This window comes from Pinus tabuliformis, chromosome J (genome assembly GCF_031772625.1).
Source record: "Pinus tabuliformis cultivar Carrire ecotype Pingquan chromosome J, CPIR1, whole genome shotgun sequence".
NCBI classification, from domain to species: Eukaryota; Viridiplantae; Streptophyta; class Pinopsida; order Pinales; family Pinaceae; genus Pinus; species Pinus tabuliformis.
This window is the reverse complement of record NC_142295.1, coordinates 1,043,557,892-1,043,573,224: the sequence shown is the minus strand read 5'-3', so window position 1 is coordinate 1,043,573,224 and position 15,333 is coordinate 1,043,557,892.

Sequence of the window (15,333 nt, the reverse complement as noted above, 5' to 3'; positions counted from 1 at the left end):
TTCAACCAAAATCCAATTTAGGAGGACACCGTATCATTCTGGGTAGACCATGGTTAGCAACTGCTGATGCATTCATAGGATTTCGATCGGGTAATACGATTATTTCATGAGGAAATGAAAGAAAACAACTCACTCTTTACCCATCAACACAATCACCAGCAGTAGCACACAATTTATAGCTTGACGATAAATAAAATGACAAAGAAGAAGTTCAATCTGTTTTTAGCATCAACCAAATCTATGATTTTCAAGAACATAATAATGATGATTTGGTAGAGTTGTTCCTTTCTCAGCCTGATGTTTCCGAAGATTTGAGAAATGAACAATACCATGTTGTAGATGAACTTTTGGCACAAAATTTTCAGGAAACATGCACCATTCTATCTTTGGAAACAACATTCCAAGACAGCTTTCCCATTCAATCTATCACAAACACACAGAGCAAGACCATAGAGATTAGTCCAGGAAAAACTTTGAATATTGGCACTCAACTAGACTTATCTCAGGAGGAAAAATTGATTCAATTATTGAGAAAATACCAGAAAGAATTTGCTTGGGACTACACCGATATGCACAGGATTCACCCTGAAACATGCACTCACCATATTTATACCGAAAGTAATATCAAACCAGTGAGGCAACCGCAGAGACGAATGAACCCCATGCTTCAGGATATTGTTAGAGAGGAATTACAAAAACTGTTGAAAGTCAATTTTATCTATCCTATCTCTGATAGTCAGTGGGTATCCCCATTGGTAGTAGTGCCCAAGAAAAATGGTAAGTGGTGGATTTGTGTTGATTACCGACAATTGAACAAAGCAACGCTCAAAGATTATTTCCCACTACCATTTATTGATCAAGTGCTAGACACATTAGCTGGGAAATCATCATTCTCTTTTCTTGATGGTTTCAGTGGCTACAACCAGATTAGGATAGTCTTAGAGGAATAGGACAAAACCACTTTTACTTGTCCCTGAGGCACTTATGCTTATAATGTTTTTCCATTTGGACTTTGCAATGCTCCAGCTACATTTCAGAAAGTTGTATTAGCTATTTTTGCTGATTTAGTTCATGATTGTGTTGAAGTTTACATGGATGATTTTTCAGTGTATGGTGATCCATTTGAGCATGCATTAGAGAATCTTGAAAACGTTTTGAAGAGATGTATTGAAGCTAATCTGCCTCTGAGCAATGAAAAGTGTTTTATGATGTTAAATGAGGGGATAGTATTAGGCCACTATATTTCTTTTCAAGGCATTAAAGTTGATCCATCGAAAATCCAGATCATTGTCAATTTGCCAATTCTGAAGACTCAAAAAGAGGTAAGAAGTTTCCTTGGGTATGCAAGCTATTACAAAAGGTTTATTGAACATTTTAGTAAAAGAGCTTCACCTCTGTTTAAACTTCTAGAAAAAGATACACCTTTCAATTGGAATGAGCATTGTCAGCAAGCATTTGAAACACTCAGAGAGAAGATATCAACCACACCAGTCTTAAAAGGACCTAACTGGAACCTACCATTTAACATCTTTACAGATGCATATGATACTGCAATAGGTGCCTCATTAGGCCAAAAATAGGAGTCTTGTCATTATGCCATCTATTTCATTAGCAAAAATCTAACACCTGCAGAATTAAACTACATAGTTAGAGAAAAAGAAATGCTTGCCATCATACATGCTTTGAATAAATTCCGACATTATATAACTGGTTATGAGGATTTTGTACATATAGACCATTCTGCCACTAAGAATTTAATGAATAAACCAGTAACTAGTGGCAGAGTTACCAGATGGTTATTATTGTTACAGGAATTTAACATCACAGTGTTAGATAGACCAGGTAAGGAGAATCAGGTGGTAGATTTTCTTTCTAGACTGCACAATCAAGGTGAGGTTGTTCCGGTTGAAGATTCTTTTCCAGATGAAAATCTATTTGCAATTTCAATAGTGAATCCTTGGTATGCTGACTTGGCCAATTATTTGTGCACAGAAAGAACACCTCCATACTTTACTCTAAAGGAAAAGAAGAGGCTAGTTGAACAAAGTTCTTGATACTCATGGATTAATGGCGATTTATTTTACACTGGTTATGATATGATTATTAGAAAATGTGTAAGAAATGATGAGATAATTGATATTTTAAAATCTTTCCATGATGAACCGTGTGGTGGGCATTTTGCAGCTAAACGAACAGCATTCAAGATTCTTAGTCTTGGATACTACAGGCCATCTATTTTTAAGGATTCCAAGAAGTACATGAAGAGTTGTGATAGTTGTCAAAGAATGGGTAGGCCAACAACTACAGATGAGATGCCACTTCAGCCTCAAGTACACCCAGAGCCATTTGAAAAATTGGCTCTAGATTTCATAGGACCCATTAATCCAACTTCCAATGGTAAGAAGTACATCTTAGTATGTACTGATTACGTAACAAAATGGGCTGAAGCTAAAGCACTAGTCCGAGCAACTGAACAAATAGTGGTAAACTTCCTTTTTGAAGAGATTTTTGTAAGGTATGGAGTACCAAGAGAGATAGTGACTGATCAAGGTACTCGGTTTACTTCAAAGTTAGTTAAGGACATCACAAAAAAATATCAAATCAAGCACAGAAGAAGTACACCCTACCATCCACAGGCCAATGGCCAGGTGGAATCCACAAATAAAACATTGGAAGGAATTATCACTAAGACTGTGGCAATGAACAAAAATAATTGGGAAGAGAAGCTCAAAGATGCACTTTGGGCTTATAGAATCACGTGGAAGAATACTACAGGATTTACACCATATCAGTTGGTGTATGGCAAAGAGGTAATGGTTCCTATTGAGTTTCAAATACATACTTTTAAGATGGTTGCAGATTTGGGAATTGATCTTAATGAAGCACAACAAGAATGAATTCAGCAGTTGAACTAGCTGGATGAAATGAGGCAGCAAGCAGAGGAGAAAACACTCCTCATGCAAAAACAAAGGAAGCAGTGGCATGATGCACATATCAAGAAGAAGCAGTTCAAAGAAGGAGACCGGGCTTTACTCTTTGGTTCTAAATTTAGAGATCATAAAGCCAAATTTACCTCACATTGGATGGGCCCATACGAAATTGTTCAAGTTTATGACAATGGATCAGTCAAGCTCATTACCATTGATGGAGAAGGCCACCCCTTTACTGTCAATGGCCATCACTTGAAAGTTTACAATAGGCCCATCAGCAAGCAAAATTTTCTTCAAACTGTATCTCAACAACGAGAGGTTGAGATATTGCAGCCTTCAGCTGTAGTATCTCTGCCTTAGTTCATCTCATTTCAATGTAGAAATTCAAAAGAAATTAAAAAAAAAAATTAAACTATTTAATTTTTTTTTTTAAATAAAAATAATAATAATAATGGTTTAGATGTGAAAACCAGACTCTGGCACACTCTAACTCAGAATTCTTACTTGAAAACCAATTCTTTGGCTGGTAAGAATTCCTTTTCTTTTTGTTTCCTGTTTGATTCATCGATTGAATAATGACTTCAGGACAAGTCACAGCTTTAGTGGGGGAGAAGTATCAACATTTTTTTCTTATCTCATCTCCTCATTGTAAATTCTTAAAGAGTTTGTTTCAACACTTCATATTTCAATAAAGAAGTTGTTTTTCTCTTTGTTCTAATCAGAGGGACCTATTTAAAATCACTATGCAGTGGGACCTGTTCTGTTCGGAAGACCATGTTACCAACATCAACATTAGAGGGACCTGTTCAGAAAACATAAAAGGGACTTGTTAGAGACTGATATCTCAAGCTACTTCAGTAAAGCTTCAACAAAGTTTCAACAGATATTCAAAGGTTACTTGTCATCGAGGCTCCATCAAACACCAAAGATCAAGGAACCTGCACAAATATAGTTCTTTTCCAGATTTCAAAGAAGCTGCACACATATTCTCCAGATCTCATAGGGACCTGTTGCATCCAAACTTATCTCAGAGGGACCTATTATGGACAGCAAAGATTATTCATATCTGAACAAGAAAGACTAGTCCTATCTATGCATGCCAACTCAACACTTATTCAACCAATAAAAGTGTAATGTATTATTGTAATTTTTATTTTTAACATTTAAATTCTTAGATTACTTCAGTGTTAATTTTGATGACTATGACTGCTTATGATCAATTTCAAAACCACCCTCATATCCATCACCCTCGTCATATTCCTAATTCCTATCATCTCCTAACACTCTAGCCTATCCCTATACTCCTCCTCTTATGATTTTTAAATCCTCTATTATACCACCCTCCCAACCTTGTTATTAACTCCTTATCGGCCATCAAACTTTACTATTGGTTCAACATCTCCTTATTCGCCCAAATACCAATCAGAAAGGGGCAGGTGGTGAACTATTACAAAGCCAAATGTTACACGGTTTCATTCATTGTGTTTTGAATTGGCTAAGTTATAACATGATTGTTCGACCAAGTCGACTCATGAAAACAACTATCCGTTGCTATACTCCAGTACTCCATACATGCTTGCGGCATTCTCATGATAATATTCATACAACCAAGTACAGTCACTCCTCTGTCATAGAAATATGAGTACACTCCGTTATCATTATAGTGAAATGGGTCAAGTCGGTTGTTAAAATTCTATTTCATTTTCAGTTGTACAAAGGGCGTTCCATACTAAGCAATTCAAGTGTTGTGATTTAAAAAAAACAAAGGCGGAGAGAGCAAGTGCTACGAAAGGAAAGCACAATAACTGGGCTCACAAGTTTCCACCTCTGCCATAATTCAAGGACAGTCACCAGGTCACTGCTTAAGCCATTGAAGGAGCTGGTCTTGAAGAATAGAGGGCGTTATCAAGTCCGTTGTGTAGAGCGAAAAGCAGAGGTAACAAAACAAAATACCCTTGTTAAATTAGTAAGCATAAACGAAGAGGGTTAGAGCAGGGGTTCCTCTTTCAAAATGACTAATAGGATAGAGCCAAGCACATTTGACAGTTCTCAGTACCACGATGACTGCATTGCAATTTTAACAGAAAAACAATGGCTACCCTTCTTGGAGAAGTTCAATGGGAGCAATGAGGAAGTAACTAAATAGTTTGGCTTTACATTTAATGGGGAGAGATCATTGATAGACAATTTCTCATTTAGGATCTCAGAAGACACCATAGCACAATCCTTGGGGATCAGCGCTGAAGGAGAAAAATACTCCAAAACAAAACAATTCAAAGAGAAATCATGAACCCAATTCATCTCCAGGTTGAGGGTTTCATCTGTTAACTGGAAGAAGGGTGTCCCTAGGAGCTGGTTGATGCATCCATGGGACGAAATGGTGTATATCATCCAAAAAACAATTATGTGTGAGGGTCACTACAACATAGTCTTTTTATACCACATCAAACTCCTGTTACGTCTAAAAGGGCAGTGCACCATTAGTTTACCATATTTCCTCTTGCAGAGCTTGACCAAGATGTCAAAAACTATCCAAAATAGAAAGGGTAATGAAGACAAAAGCTTATGTCATTTTGGGTTAATTAAAATCCTCATTGAATTTGAATTACAGAGAAGGGGAAAAATGTGGAAGGAATTCTTGGCTGCCAACCAAATCAAAGATGAAGAGGATGAGAAAGAACATCAAGAGCACTCAGGATCTACGCATGAAATTGATGAAGAGATTCTTGTACGCAAATCAAGTAATATCCCTCCACCCATTAGTAGTGTGAGGACGAGAAAAATGAGACAAGAGGATGCCCAGAAAATGGAGCAAGATAAAATTTTTACTACATATACAAGAAGATCCAAGAGAGCACAAAAGACCCAGCCACAAGAAGACAAACCAGAATCAAATGCTCATGCACCGATGGACATTGAGAGCAGTTCTATCTCACAGCCTAGACCAGAATCCGAAATGGAGGTTGAGAGCAACAATAGGCAAGGAAAAGAGTCACCACCTGCAATTAAGAAACAAAGGAGGTTGGAAAAGAAAATTGAAAAGTTAAAAGAAGAACTGATGGAGGCCAACATGCTGGATAAATTCATCAAGAAAGAGAAGGAAATGCTAAGAGCACAGAGTAAAGAGACTCAACAGAAAAATAAGAAGTTGAGGGAGCAAATCAAGGAACTCGAGGCTAAACAAACTGACATTTGCAAGTGGGCAACCAAATGGTATACCCAAAAGAAAGCCCTCAAGGAGAAATACAAGAGTTTGAAACATGAGCTCCACATTAAAAAAGATGCCCAAGCTAAGACGAACATAGATGCATTGTTGAAAGCAACAGAGGTACAGGCAGGGACAGAGTTTAGAGGCAGCACATCAGGATTAGCATGAGGACATGCTAATTCATTATGGTTGGGGGAGATGTTGGTACCATTCCATTACCATCTTTTTCTTCTAAAAACACCATCATTTGTCTACCCTTTTCCTCCATAGATCCCTTATATTCCGTGAAATTGATTAATTAATAGCATTATAGTTGTTAGTTTGCATTAAAGTTAGTTTATGAGCTTTTATGTTAGAAATTAGGAATTTTCAATAAAAAGGTTACATGAAGTCACAACATCCTGTAAATGGTTTATCATCTGACATGTGGCATGACAGGCAAGCCAAAGCAATGGTTAGGAACGAAAACTGGAATGTACAAGCATGGTGAAAAATCGATTCTACAACAAATCAAAAGCTCCTAGTTATGCGGTCCATGTTGGTCAAACCTCAACGTTTTGGTTACAAAGGCAATAAAAGCCATAGTTTCCCAAACCGGTTTCATTTTGTTTTCTTTTTGGAAATTGGTTTAGATTAGAAATGACCAAAAATCATTCCTTTGTAAAAGCGGAAACAACTGCTCAATGAATGTACATTCGATCACGATACGGACACGCAAATAAGACTGTGTATTATTTTTGTTAAAGGGGTAGTTACGATTATTATCTCTGTACATCATTTGAGAATAGAATTTTTGTATGTAATTGCAATCTATAGTACTTGAATATAGTCATGGTTTTACTCCAGCAGTGTTTATGCATTAAATCTCTCGTTTCTTGAAGTTTACTTCAATGTACCATTGAAACGTGAATAGGCCCTGCGTGGATTGGTATACTATTAATTTCATTTCCTTAGCAGTTTTCGAATTCGAATAGAACACATAGTGTTTAATGCTATTTCCATGCTTATGATTTTGTCGATTTGATTTGAAATTCTCACGAATGGTATTTATGGTGATAGCTTGAAGATTTCATCCTTAAGATCATTGAACCATATCTTGTAACAAATTTGATCTATCGTTATATTTTGAAGCATCTCCATAGACTTTTTTTTTCATGCATTTACATTTTAGTGTGCTTTTCATTGCTTTTGATTTTCCATGAATGCTCAAGTGTTAACTGGACAAAGATTTTGTGCATAGCATCCTTGTAAGGGGATCAAAATCTCAGTCTAGTAATATGCTGTATCCTTAGGACAGTTAGATAAGTTAGGTGATCTGAGTGTTAAGGTGAAAGGAAACATATCTTAACCTTCTGTAAAGAAGTACTGCAACCGATGACAATAAATACTTAGTTAGGAATCCTTTATGTCTATAGACTGTAGACGCATGCCTCGAAGTTTACTGACCCTGGTTGATAATAAATCTAGTCTAATCTAGTACCCTATATTGGCCACTACAATCACTATAGATCTTCTATATCTATTCTCAACATTATATCAGTGTGACTCTTCCTGCTCTGGCTGGTAGTATTTACAGGGCTGTCTTAGGTCTGAAAAATATGGTTTTCAACCATTTTCTAGGGAGCACAAATAGAATTCTGGGTTTTTCTACCCTCTCTGCCACCAATACTCTCCATTATTTTATGTATTTTCGTTTTCCCATTAAATTTGAGGGTTCTTCATTGCATATTGGTGCTATTCTAATGTAGCACACCATATCGCTTCATCTACCATAATAATTCCTTGGATTCCGATTTGTAGTTTTAATGCATTCTTAATATGCTTAATATGCATTTCTTTTCAAATGTTGATTTCACAGTTTAATATAAACTAATGATAATTAATTTAAATAATTTACATACAAAATGATGCTTGATGGTTAGGAACATTGCCTATTTTTTTAGCACCATATATGAAACCTCGTTGGTTTCACTAGTGTGAATATATAATGGGTTGGGTTGGGTTGGGTTGAGTGGGGTGGGGTGATTCTGACAATAAACACAAACCCTTCTTCTAAAGCATCTCATAATTTACAATAGCAATAAGGTGTAGTGATCCATATGTTGTCGCAGTGGTAGCTACCCTTCTCGATGGATGTTACATCCATCACTACCCAGTTATAGCTATCATAAATGTTGAGGGATAGGTGTACATATTTTGAAGTTATCAGCAGATTCAGATTTAGATTTGGTTGATTCGTCAATGTACAAAAATTATATAGGTTCCCTAACATGTTTGGTAGACTTTAACAGTCAAATTGTTGTGTGAATGAGATCCGTTGTCTAACAAACAGGGGGGGTTGAGACACCAATTTAGTGTCCAGCTTGGCTGCTAATATATGGTTGAGCTGAGGTTGTTGCAAATTTGCTCCATGGTCTAAGGTATGGGAGGTACTTAAAGGGAACACAACGACAGTGCTTTGAGCTACTACATGCTTTAGTGGATTTCGACATACCAAAGATGGAGGTGGCAGGAAGAGTGATGCATGGTTTTGTTTCAACTTGGGTTCTAATATAATATCTTTGTTAGGATGGGATACCCATGTGTGCAAGCTGAAGAAGGCCCTTTCTAGGCTAAAGTAGCCTTCATGTGCTTGGTACTCATGCATTTATGAGTACTTACAAATTATGGGCATCAATAAGACCATTGTAGGTCCTAAATTTTATTATTTCTTTGATTATAATCAATTTGATATGCTTATATTTGTGTTGTATGTAGATTACCTGGTCCTAATAGTTAGTTTAAAAAACTCTATCCCATCATGCAAGAAGAAACTGGCAAGTGAATTTGACATGAAGGACATCAACCTCATGCATTATTTCTTGGTCTTGGAGGTTTGGCTGAGTTGAGGTGAGCTGGTCCTTGAACAGGGGTAAGTAGGTGAGTTGAGGTTGCTACAAATATACTAAAAAATGCATGTGCAAGCCTTAGACATGTTTTTTCTATCCAGTTCAGTTCAAAAATTAGAATTCCATGTGGATCGGACTTAGCAAAGGCACACTATTCCACAGCTGAGCTGATCTATTATAATCATCTGCGACATGTAGCCTATGTACACTTCCCTAGAGTAGAATGGCGATTTGATTAGGATGCACTAGTTAAGGTGTCTTTGCTACTTTTGTTATTCATTTAGTTTACCAAAGTTCTAAAATTAGAATGCCATGTGGATCAGGCTTAGCTAGGGCACACTATTCCATAGGTAAGGTGATATATTATAAGCATCTGGTGCATGTAGCCTGGGTACACTTCCCTAGAGTAGAATTAGGGTTTGATTAGGATGCACTAGTTAAGGTGTCCCTACTATTTTTGTTATCCATTTAGTTTACCAGAGAGTGTGTGCACTATTTTTCCTTTCCCAAGCTAATAAAGACAAATAGAGATGATTTTCTAAATGTTGTAAATTGTTTTGTTTTGCTGTTAGTTTTCAGTTAGCATTTAAGATTTCAGATCTAGCACATAGAAGGAGTTTTGAGAGTTCCTTAAGTTTGCAGGTCTGTTTTCCATGTAGTGAAATTTTAACATATTGTTATAGACATCCAAAAATTGTATGCTTCAACTAAACTCTGGTCAAGATTTCCTAGCCTTTTGCATTCACTAGGGACGACTTTAGACAACTTGTATTCATCTTAATATTTTGGGGAATTGGTTTAAGTATGTAAGAGGACATAGATATTCAATAATTTCTAGCTATTGTATTGCATTTTGGTTGGAAAGCATACTACATATCAACTAGTGCTTTAAACATGTATTTCAAGCAATTTCGTTAATAATATTTTCCGCTTCATGTATGAGCACATGGGTATTATCTGCAGTATAAGAATAATTTATTGCATTCAAAATATTATAAATAAAGATGATACTCTAAGCCTCTCTTGTTTAACATAAGTGTTTTTCCTTCTTTATACCATTTCTCTAACCATTCATGAATTCATTTTTAGTGTATCAAGAGGTTTGTGATTTGTACATGGAGATGTCGTTCTCGACATGTACAAGTCTGACATTGAAAGGGTAATCTTCTGAGATTGGAGTAGCGAATATAATCTCTACCATAGTGATTTTGTTGGAGGAATAAATTGTTACATTCCTTGCAATTCAAATAGGGAGTGGTATTTGTTCTATTGATCTATCGCTAAATGGGTTTGTGTTGATAGTCTTAGCCTTTTTGCCAACAGAATTTCCTTTGTTTTTTATTTTCAAAGTCCAAATGAGCACACTATTGCATTGGCTGCAAGAGATGAGACTCTTAGTTTTTGGCAATTCTGTGGAGCTCATGACACCTTAAAGAGCACAAATAGTAAAGATGCAGCTGGTGCTTTTAACGTGTATCTCATGCATATCCGTTAAGCAGATTGTCCTCCTTCAGGGATGAGGATAGGGGTATTATCTACTCACATTGATTTAGTGAGAACCAACTGACCTTATGAAAATATCCATATATGGTTAAGATAAGAGAGCTTTATAGGTCACACATCTAGAGTGTTTCATCTGGCACAGGTATTGATTGTACTGATCTAAAGCTAAATGGATTTTATGTTGAAAGTATTTGTTTTTGTGTTGACAGTCTTTCCTTTGTTTTTGTATTGACACAATGACAACCTTTCCTTTGTGTTTGGTAATTCTTTGGAGCTCTTGATACCTTAAAGAGGACCAAGAGAAAATATGAAAATGGTGCTTTAAACATGTATTTCAAGCAGATTTGTTAAGCAGATTTTCCGCTTCAGGTATGAGCACATGGGTATTATATATGGTATAAGAATAATTTCTTGCATTCAAAATATTATAAATAAAGAAGATAGTGTAAGCCTTTCTTGTTTAACATAACTATTTTTCCTTCTTTATACCATTTCTGTAACCATTCATGAATTTATTTTTAGTGTATCAAAAGGTTTGTGATTTGTACATGAAGATACCATTTTGGACATGTACAAGTCTAACATGGAAAGGGTAATCTTCTCAGGTACGAGTAGCAAATATACTCTATACCATAATGATTTTGTTGCAGGAATAAATTGTTACATTCCTTGAAATTCAAATAGGTAGGGGTATTCATTCTATTGATCTATCGTTAAATGGGTTTGTGCTGACAGTCTTAGCCTTTTTGCTCACAACATTTCTTTTAAATTAAACAAATTCTTTCAGTAGAAATCACATGAGAGAATTTTTTGGCGGACACCTTTTGAACCAACAAGTGTTGGTTCGAAACGCGTCGGCCAAAAAATTCTCTCATTTGATTTCAACTGAAATACTTTTTTTAAATCATTATGGATCACAGAATCTTAAATACAATCTTTCTTTTGTTTTGTATTTTCAGAGTCTAGAAGGGTACATTGTTGCACTAGCTACAAGAGATAAGACCGTTAGGTTTTGGCAAGTCTTTAGAGCTCCTGATACCTTAAAGAGGACAAAGAGTAAAGATGCGACTAGTGCTTTTAATGTGTATCTCTCGCATATCCGTTAAGCAGATTGTTCTCCTTGAGGAATGAGCACAAGGGTATTATCTGCTCACCTTGATTTAGCTAGAACCAACTGATCTTATGGAAATATCCATATATGGTTAAGATAAAAGAGCTTTACAAGTCACACATTTAGAGTGCTACATTTTTGAAGGTAAAATCTTTGTTGTTTGCTTGATTTTTTTCAGAGTATTTCTGCTGCAAAATTATCGAGTTAAAAGTACTAGAGTAATTTTGTTTTGTATTTTTCAGAATTTATTTACTGCAGAAGGAGGACATTTATTATGTTTTGAACAAACTTGCCTCTTGTCTGTTTGATGTTTTCCAATTCCATCACCACTTGATCTCACATCTTCTAGCTAGGTGGAATAATTCACTTCTCTCTCCCCTATCTCCTCATTTAGGGAAAATCCCATATGCTTGTTGAGTATTAATGTTGATTGAGATTCTGCAAGTTTTAGTCAGAGATTTTGTTCACTCTTCTAAGAAGAGTTTTCAAAGACTTTCCATCCCACTGCAGAGAAAAATAGGTGATAATGAATCCTCATGTTTGGGGCTTTGTGAACCAGGCTACCAGCTAGCTAGCTATATATATTTTAATACTTTGTAAATTAATTTTCTAGATATTATGGATCTAAAGATTGTATAATTTTCTATAATAGTAGATGTAAAAGAAGGATTGAGGGTTGGAATTTAAGTGAATCTTTGTGTATTTTTTATAATCCCTTGATGTAAATGAAATATTTTCAAGCAAAAGTACTTGAATATTTGTTTAAAAGATTCTTGTTTTGGCCATCTTCAGTCTGTTTCTTAGTGAATGATTCCTTTCTCTGTTAATCATGATGTGTTGATCTTCTATATTTGAATGCACAGTTACATATATGGAATTCAACAGTCGATGCTCTATATTTTTGGATTCAAATATTTGCACCAGTGTTTATGATATTATGAAAAAATTCATCCTGTGTTAGATGTTTTGTTATAATTGAGTTGTATTTCTCTTCCCACCATCATACTATAACAATTTAATGTTCGATAGATCACTAACTATCCTGCCTTTGAAAACACTTGTTCATATCAATGAGTCTTTGAAAATTTTAATTGATATCCTTAAATATTGATTCCATTCCCAATGGATTCACACACTCCCCTACCACCATCTTTTTAAACCAGAAGATCTAGCCCTTGTATTTATTAAAAACTAGTTGTTGTAGTGCCTCTCTAGGTTGGAAGGGTTAGCTTCTAATCTGAAATATTAGTTTCATGTTACCTTGGTAATTTTCTTTCATAGCCAGGAAATTTCCAAGTGATAACAACTAGAGTAATCCACCTAAAGAGGCTTTCAACCAGAAGAAAATCCAGACTCCCCTGCCTCAATAATTCCTTGTATCAACATTGTTAGACCAATAACTCCAACTCTATTCTCCCCTCCATGGTCAACTAAATATATGAATGTAGCGACATTAAAGCCATATAGTCTAATCCTCAGCTAGCCACTATACAGTCTAATCCTCATGTTTGGGGCTTTGTGAACCAGGCTACCAGCTTTGGTAATGCTTTAATCCATGGTGTTTAACATAATAGACTAGATTGGTGATACTCGGCACTACCAACACTCTAGGGGAATGCAAACCACCAACCTTTTTGAATGAAGATTCATTCTGCTCAGCCTCTCTTCATTGAACTTGTTTTTTCATGCTTCCCAACTCATTATTGTAATAAGCAATGGAATTTGTGGGAGAGTTCTCTCCGTGATTTATTGCAATAGCCAGAGTACCATCGAGTTGAGTAGTTCACTAGGAAGGACGACATTTATTATGTTTTGAACCAACTTGCCTCTTCTCTGTTTGATGTTTTCCAGTTCCATCACCACTTGATCTCACGTCTTCTCGCTAGGTGGAAAACTTCACTTATCTCTCCCCTATCTCCTCATTTAGGGAAAATCCCATATGCTTATTGAGTATTAATGTTAATTGATATTCTATAAGTTTTAGTCATAGATTCTATTCACTCTTCTAATAAGAGTTTTCAAATACTTTCCATCCCACAGTAGAGAAAAATAGGTGATGTACTTTCATTTTAAAAGGGTTTGAAACTTACCTTGTATTTTCACTAGTATTCATGACATTTTTGGGCTTTGAATGGGAACAAATAGTGCTACCAACCAAAAATAGAGATGGTATCATCATTAAAATTTATGTTTATATTAAAGAGTATATTGATTTTGCTTTTGAGCCATTTTTATATTGAGAGTTTAATAAGTTTGTAGAATTTTAATTTTATTTCAATTATTAATTATTATAAAGATAGAAGGGTTTTTATTATAAAAAAAAAAAGGTAAAATGACTCTATTATTGCATTTGCAAGTGCTGTAGGGAATCAGACAAGGCAAGGCAAGTGATAATGAATAAATACTAAGAGTGCACACATTTCTATTTCATGTACGCACTACATTTATTTTATTTTATTTCAGTAAGTAGCTCTCTTCGAAATGGTTGAGCAATGGTATAAAACTTGCCTTATAGGAATTTATTATTTTATTCTTAACAGGAAGAAGGATGGGTGGTTTGGTGTGCCTCCAAGAAATGATTAACTTCCCAGAAAGAAGCTAGTGATAGAGACTTCTCTGCAACTTCAGCTTGCTATGAAGTTGATCATAATAGTTCATTACCTGAATTAGATTCATTGGATATGAAGCTTCCTCGGGAACTAGATCACCACCAATTTGGATACCAATTGTAGCAATTCTCAGGCTGCAAACAAGAGATGGAGCCAACTCGAATTGTGAAAGCCAATAGTGGAGAAGATAATTATGTAGGTCACCAATAGATTAAGAATTGGCCTATATCATGTTGCGAGGACTTGTGTCAATTTTTCATCTTTTGCAAAACCTTCATGAAGATAAAATTTCCAATCAATTGTAAATTCGAATGCATATACATTATTACAATTCTTTTTGATCAAGGAATCCCATTCCAATTATACAAGGGTCTTGAAATTGTGGTTTAAGAAGTGGATATGAGTTTAATTTCCACCATTTAATGTGATTGAAGCTTTGAATTTCTATGTTAGAGAGTAAACCCTCTTGTAGGATGGATAAATCTAGAACATTTGCTTTTGCCTCATAATATGTCTTAAAATGAAGTTCCAACTGAGGATCCTACATGTTCAAATGACATGAATGAATTTTCAGAAAATATAAGTGTGTTGCCTTATTATTTTCAATGTTGCTTTAGAGAACTGTTTTTTCATTTAGATTTAAAATTACTTTGTTGTTAGCGTTAAAAATAATGGATTTATTTATTTTTATTCTGTTGGTATCCATAAACAACAAAGATTTAAGGTAATTAAAATCACTATTTGGGAACTTTGAATGTTGAAACTACCTTGAAAGAACATTTAAAATGATTTTATTTATTTATTTTTAAATATTTTTTTTATATTTTCTCTAGAGAGACAATAGTTTGAATTATGGACATATAGTCTCTATAGAGACAATATGTTTTTAATCTCAGCTATTGTCTCTAAAAAGACAAAAATGTAATTGTCTCTAAAGAGACAAAAATGAAAGTGTCTCTACAAAGACAAATGAAATTGTCTCTAGAGAGACAAATGAAATTGTCTCTTAATAGACAATAATTCTTGTCTTTATAAAGACAATAATAATATGTGTTCTATATTGTCTTTATAAAGACAAATTTTT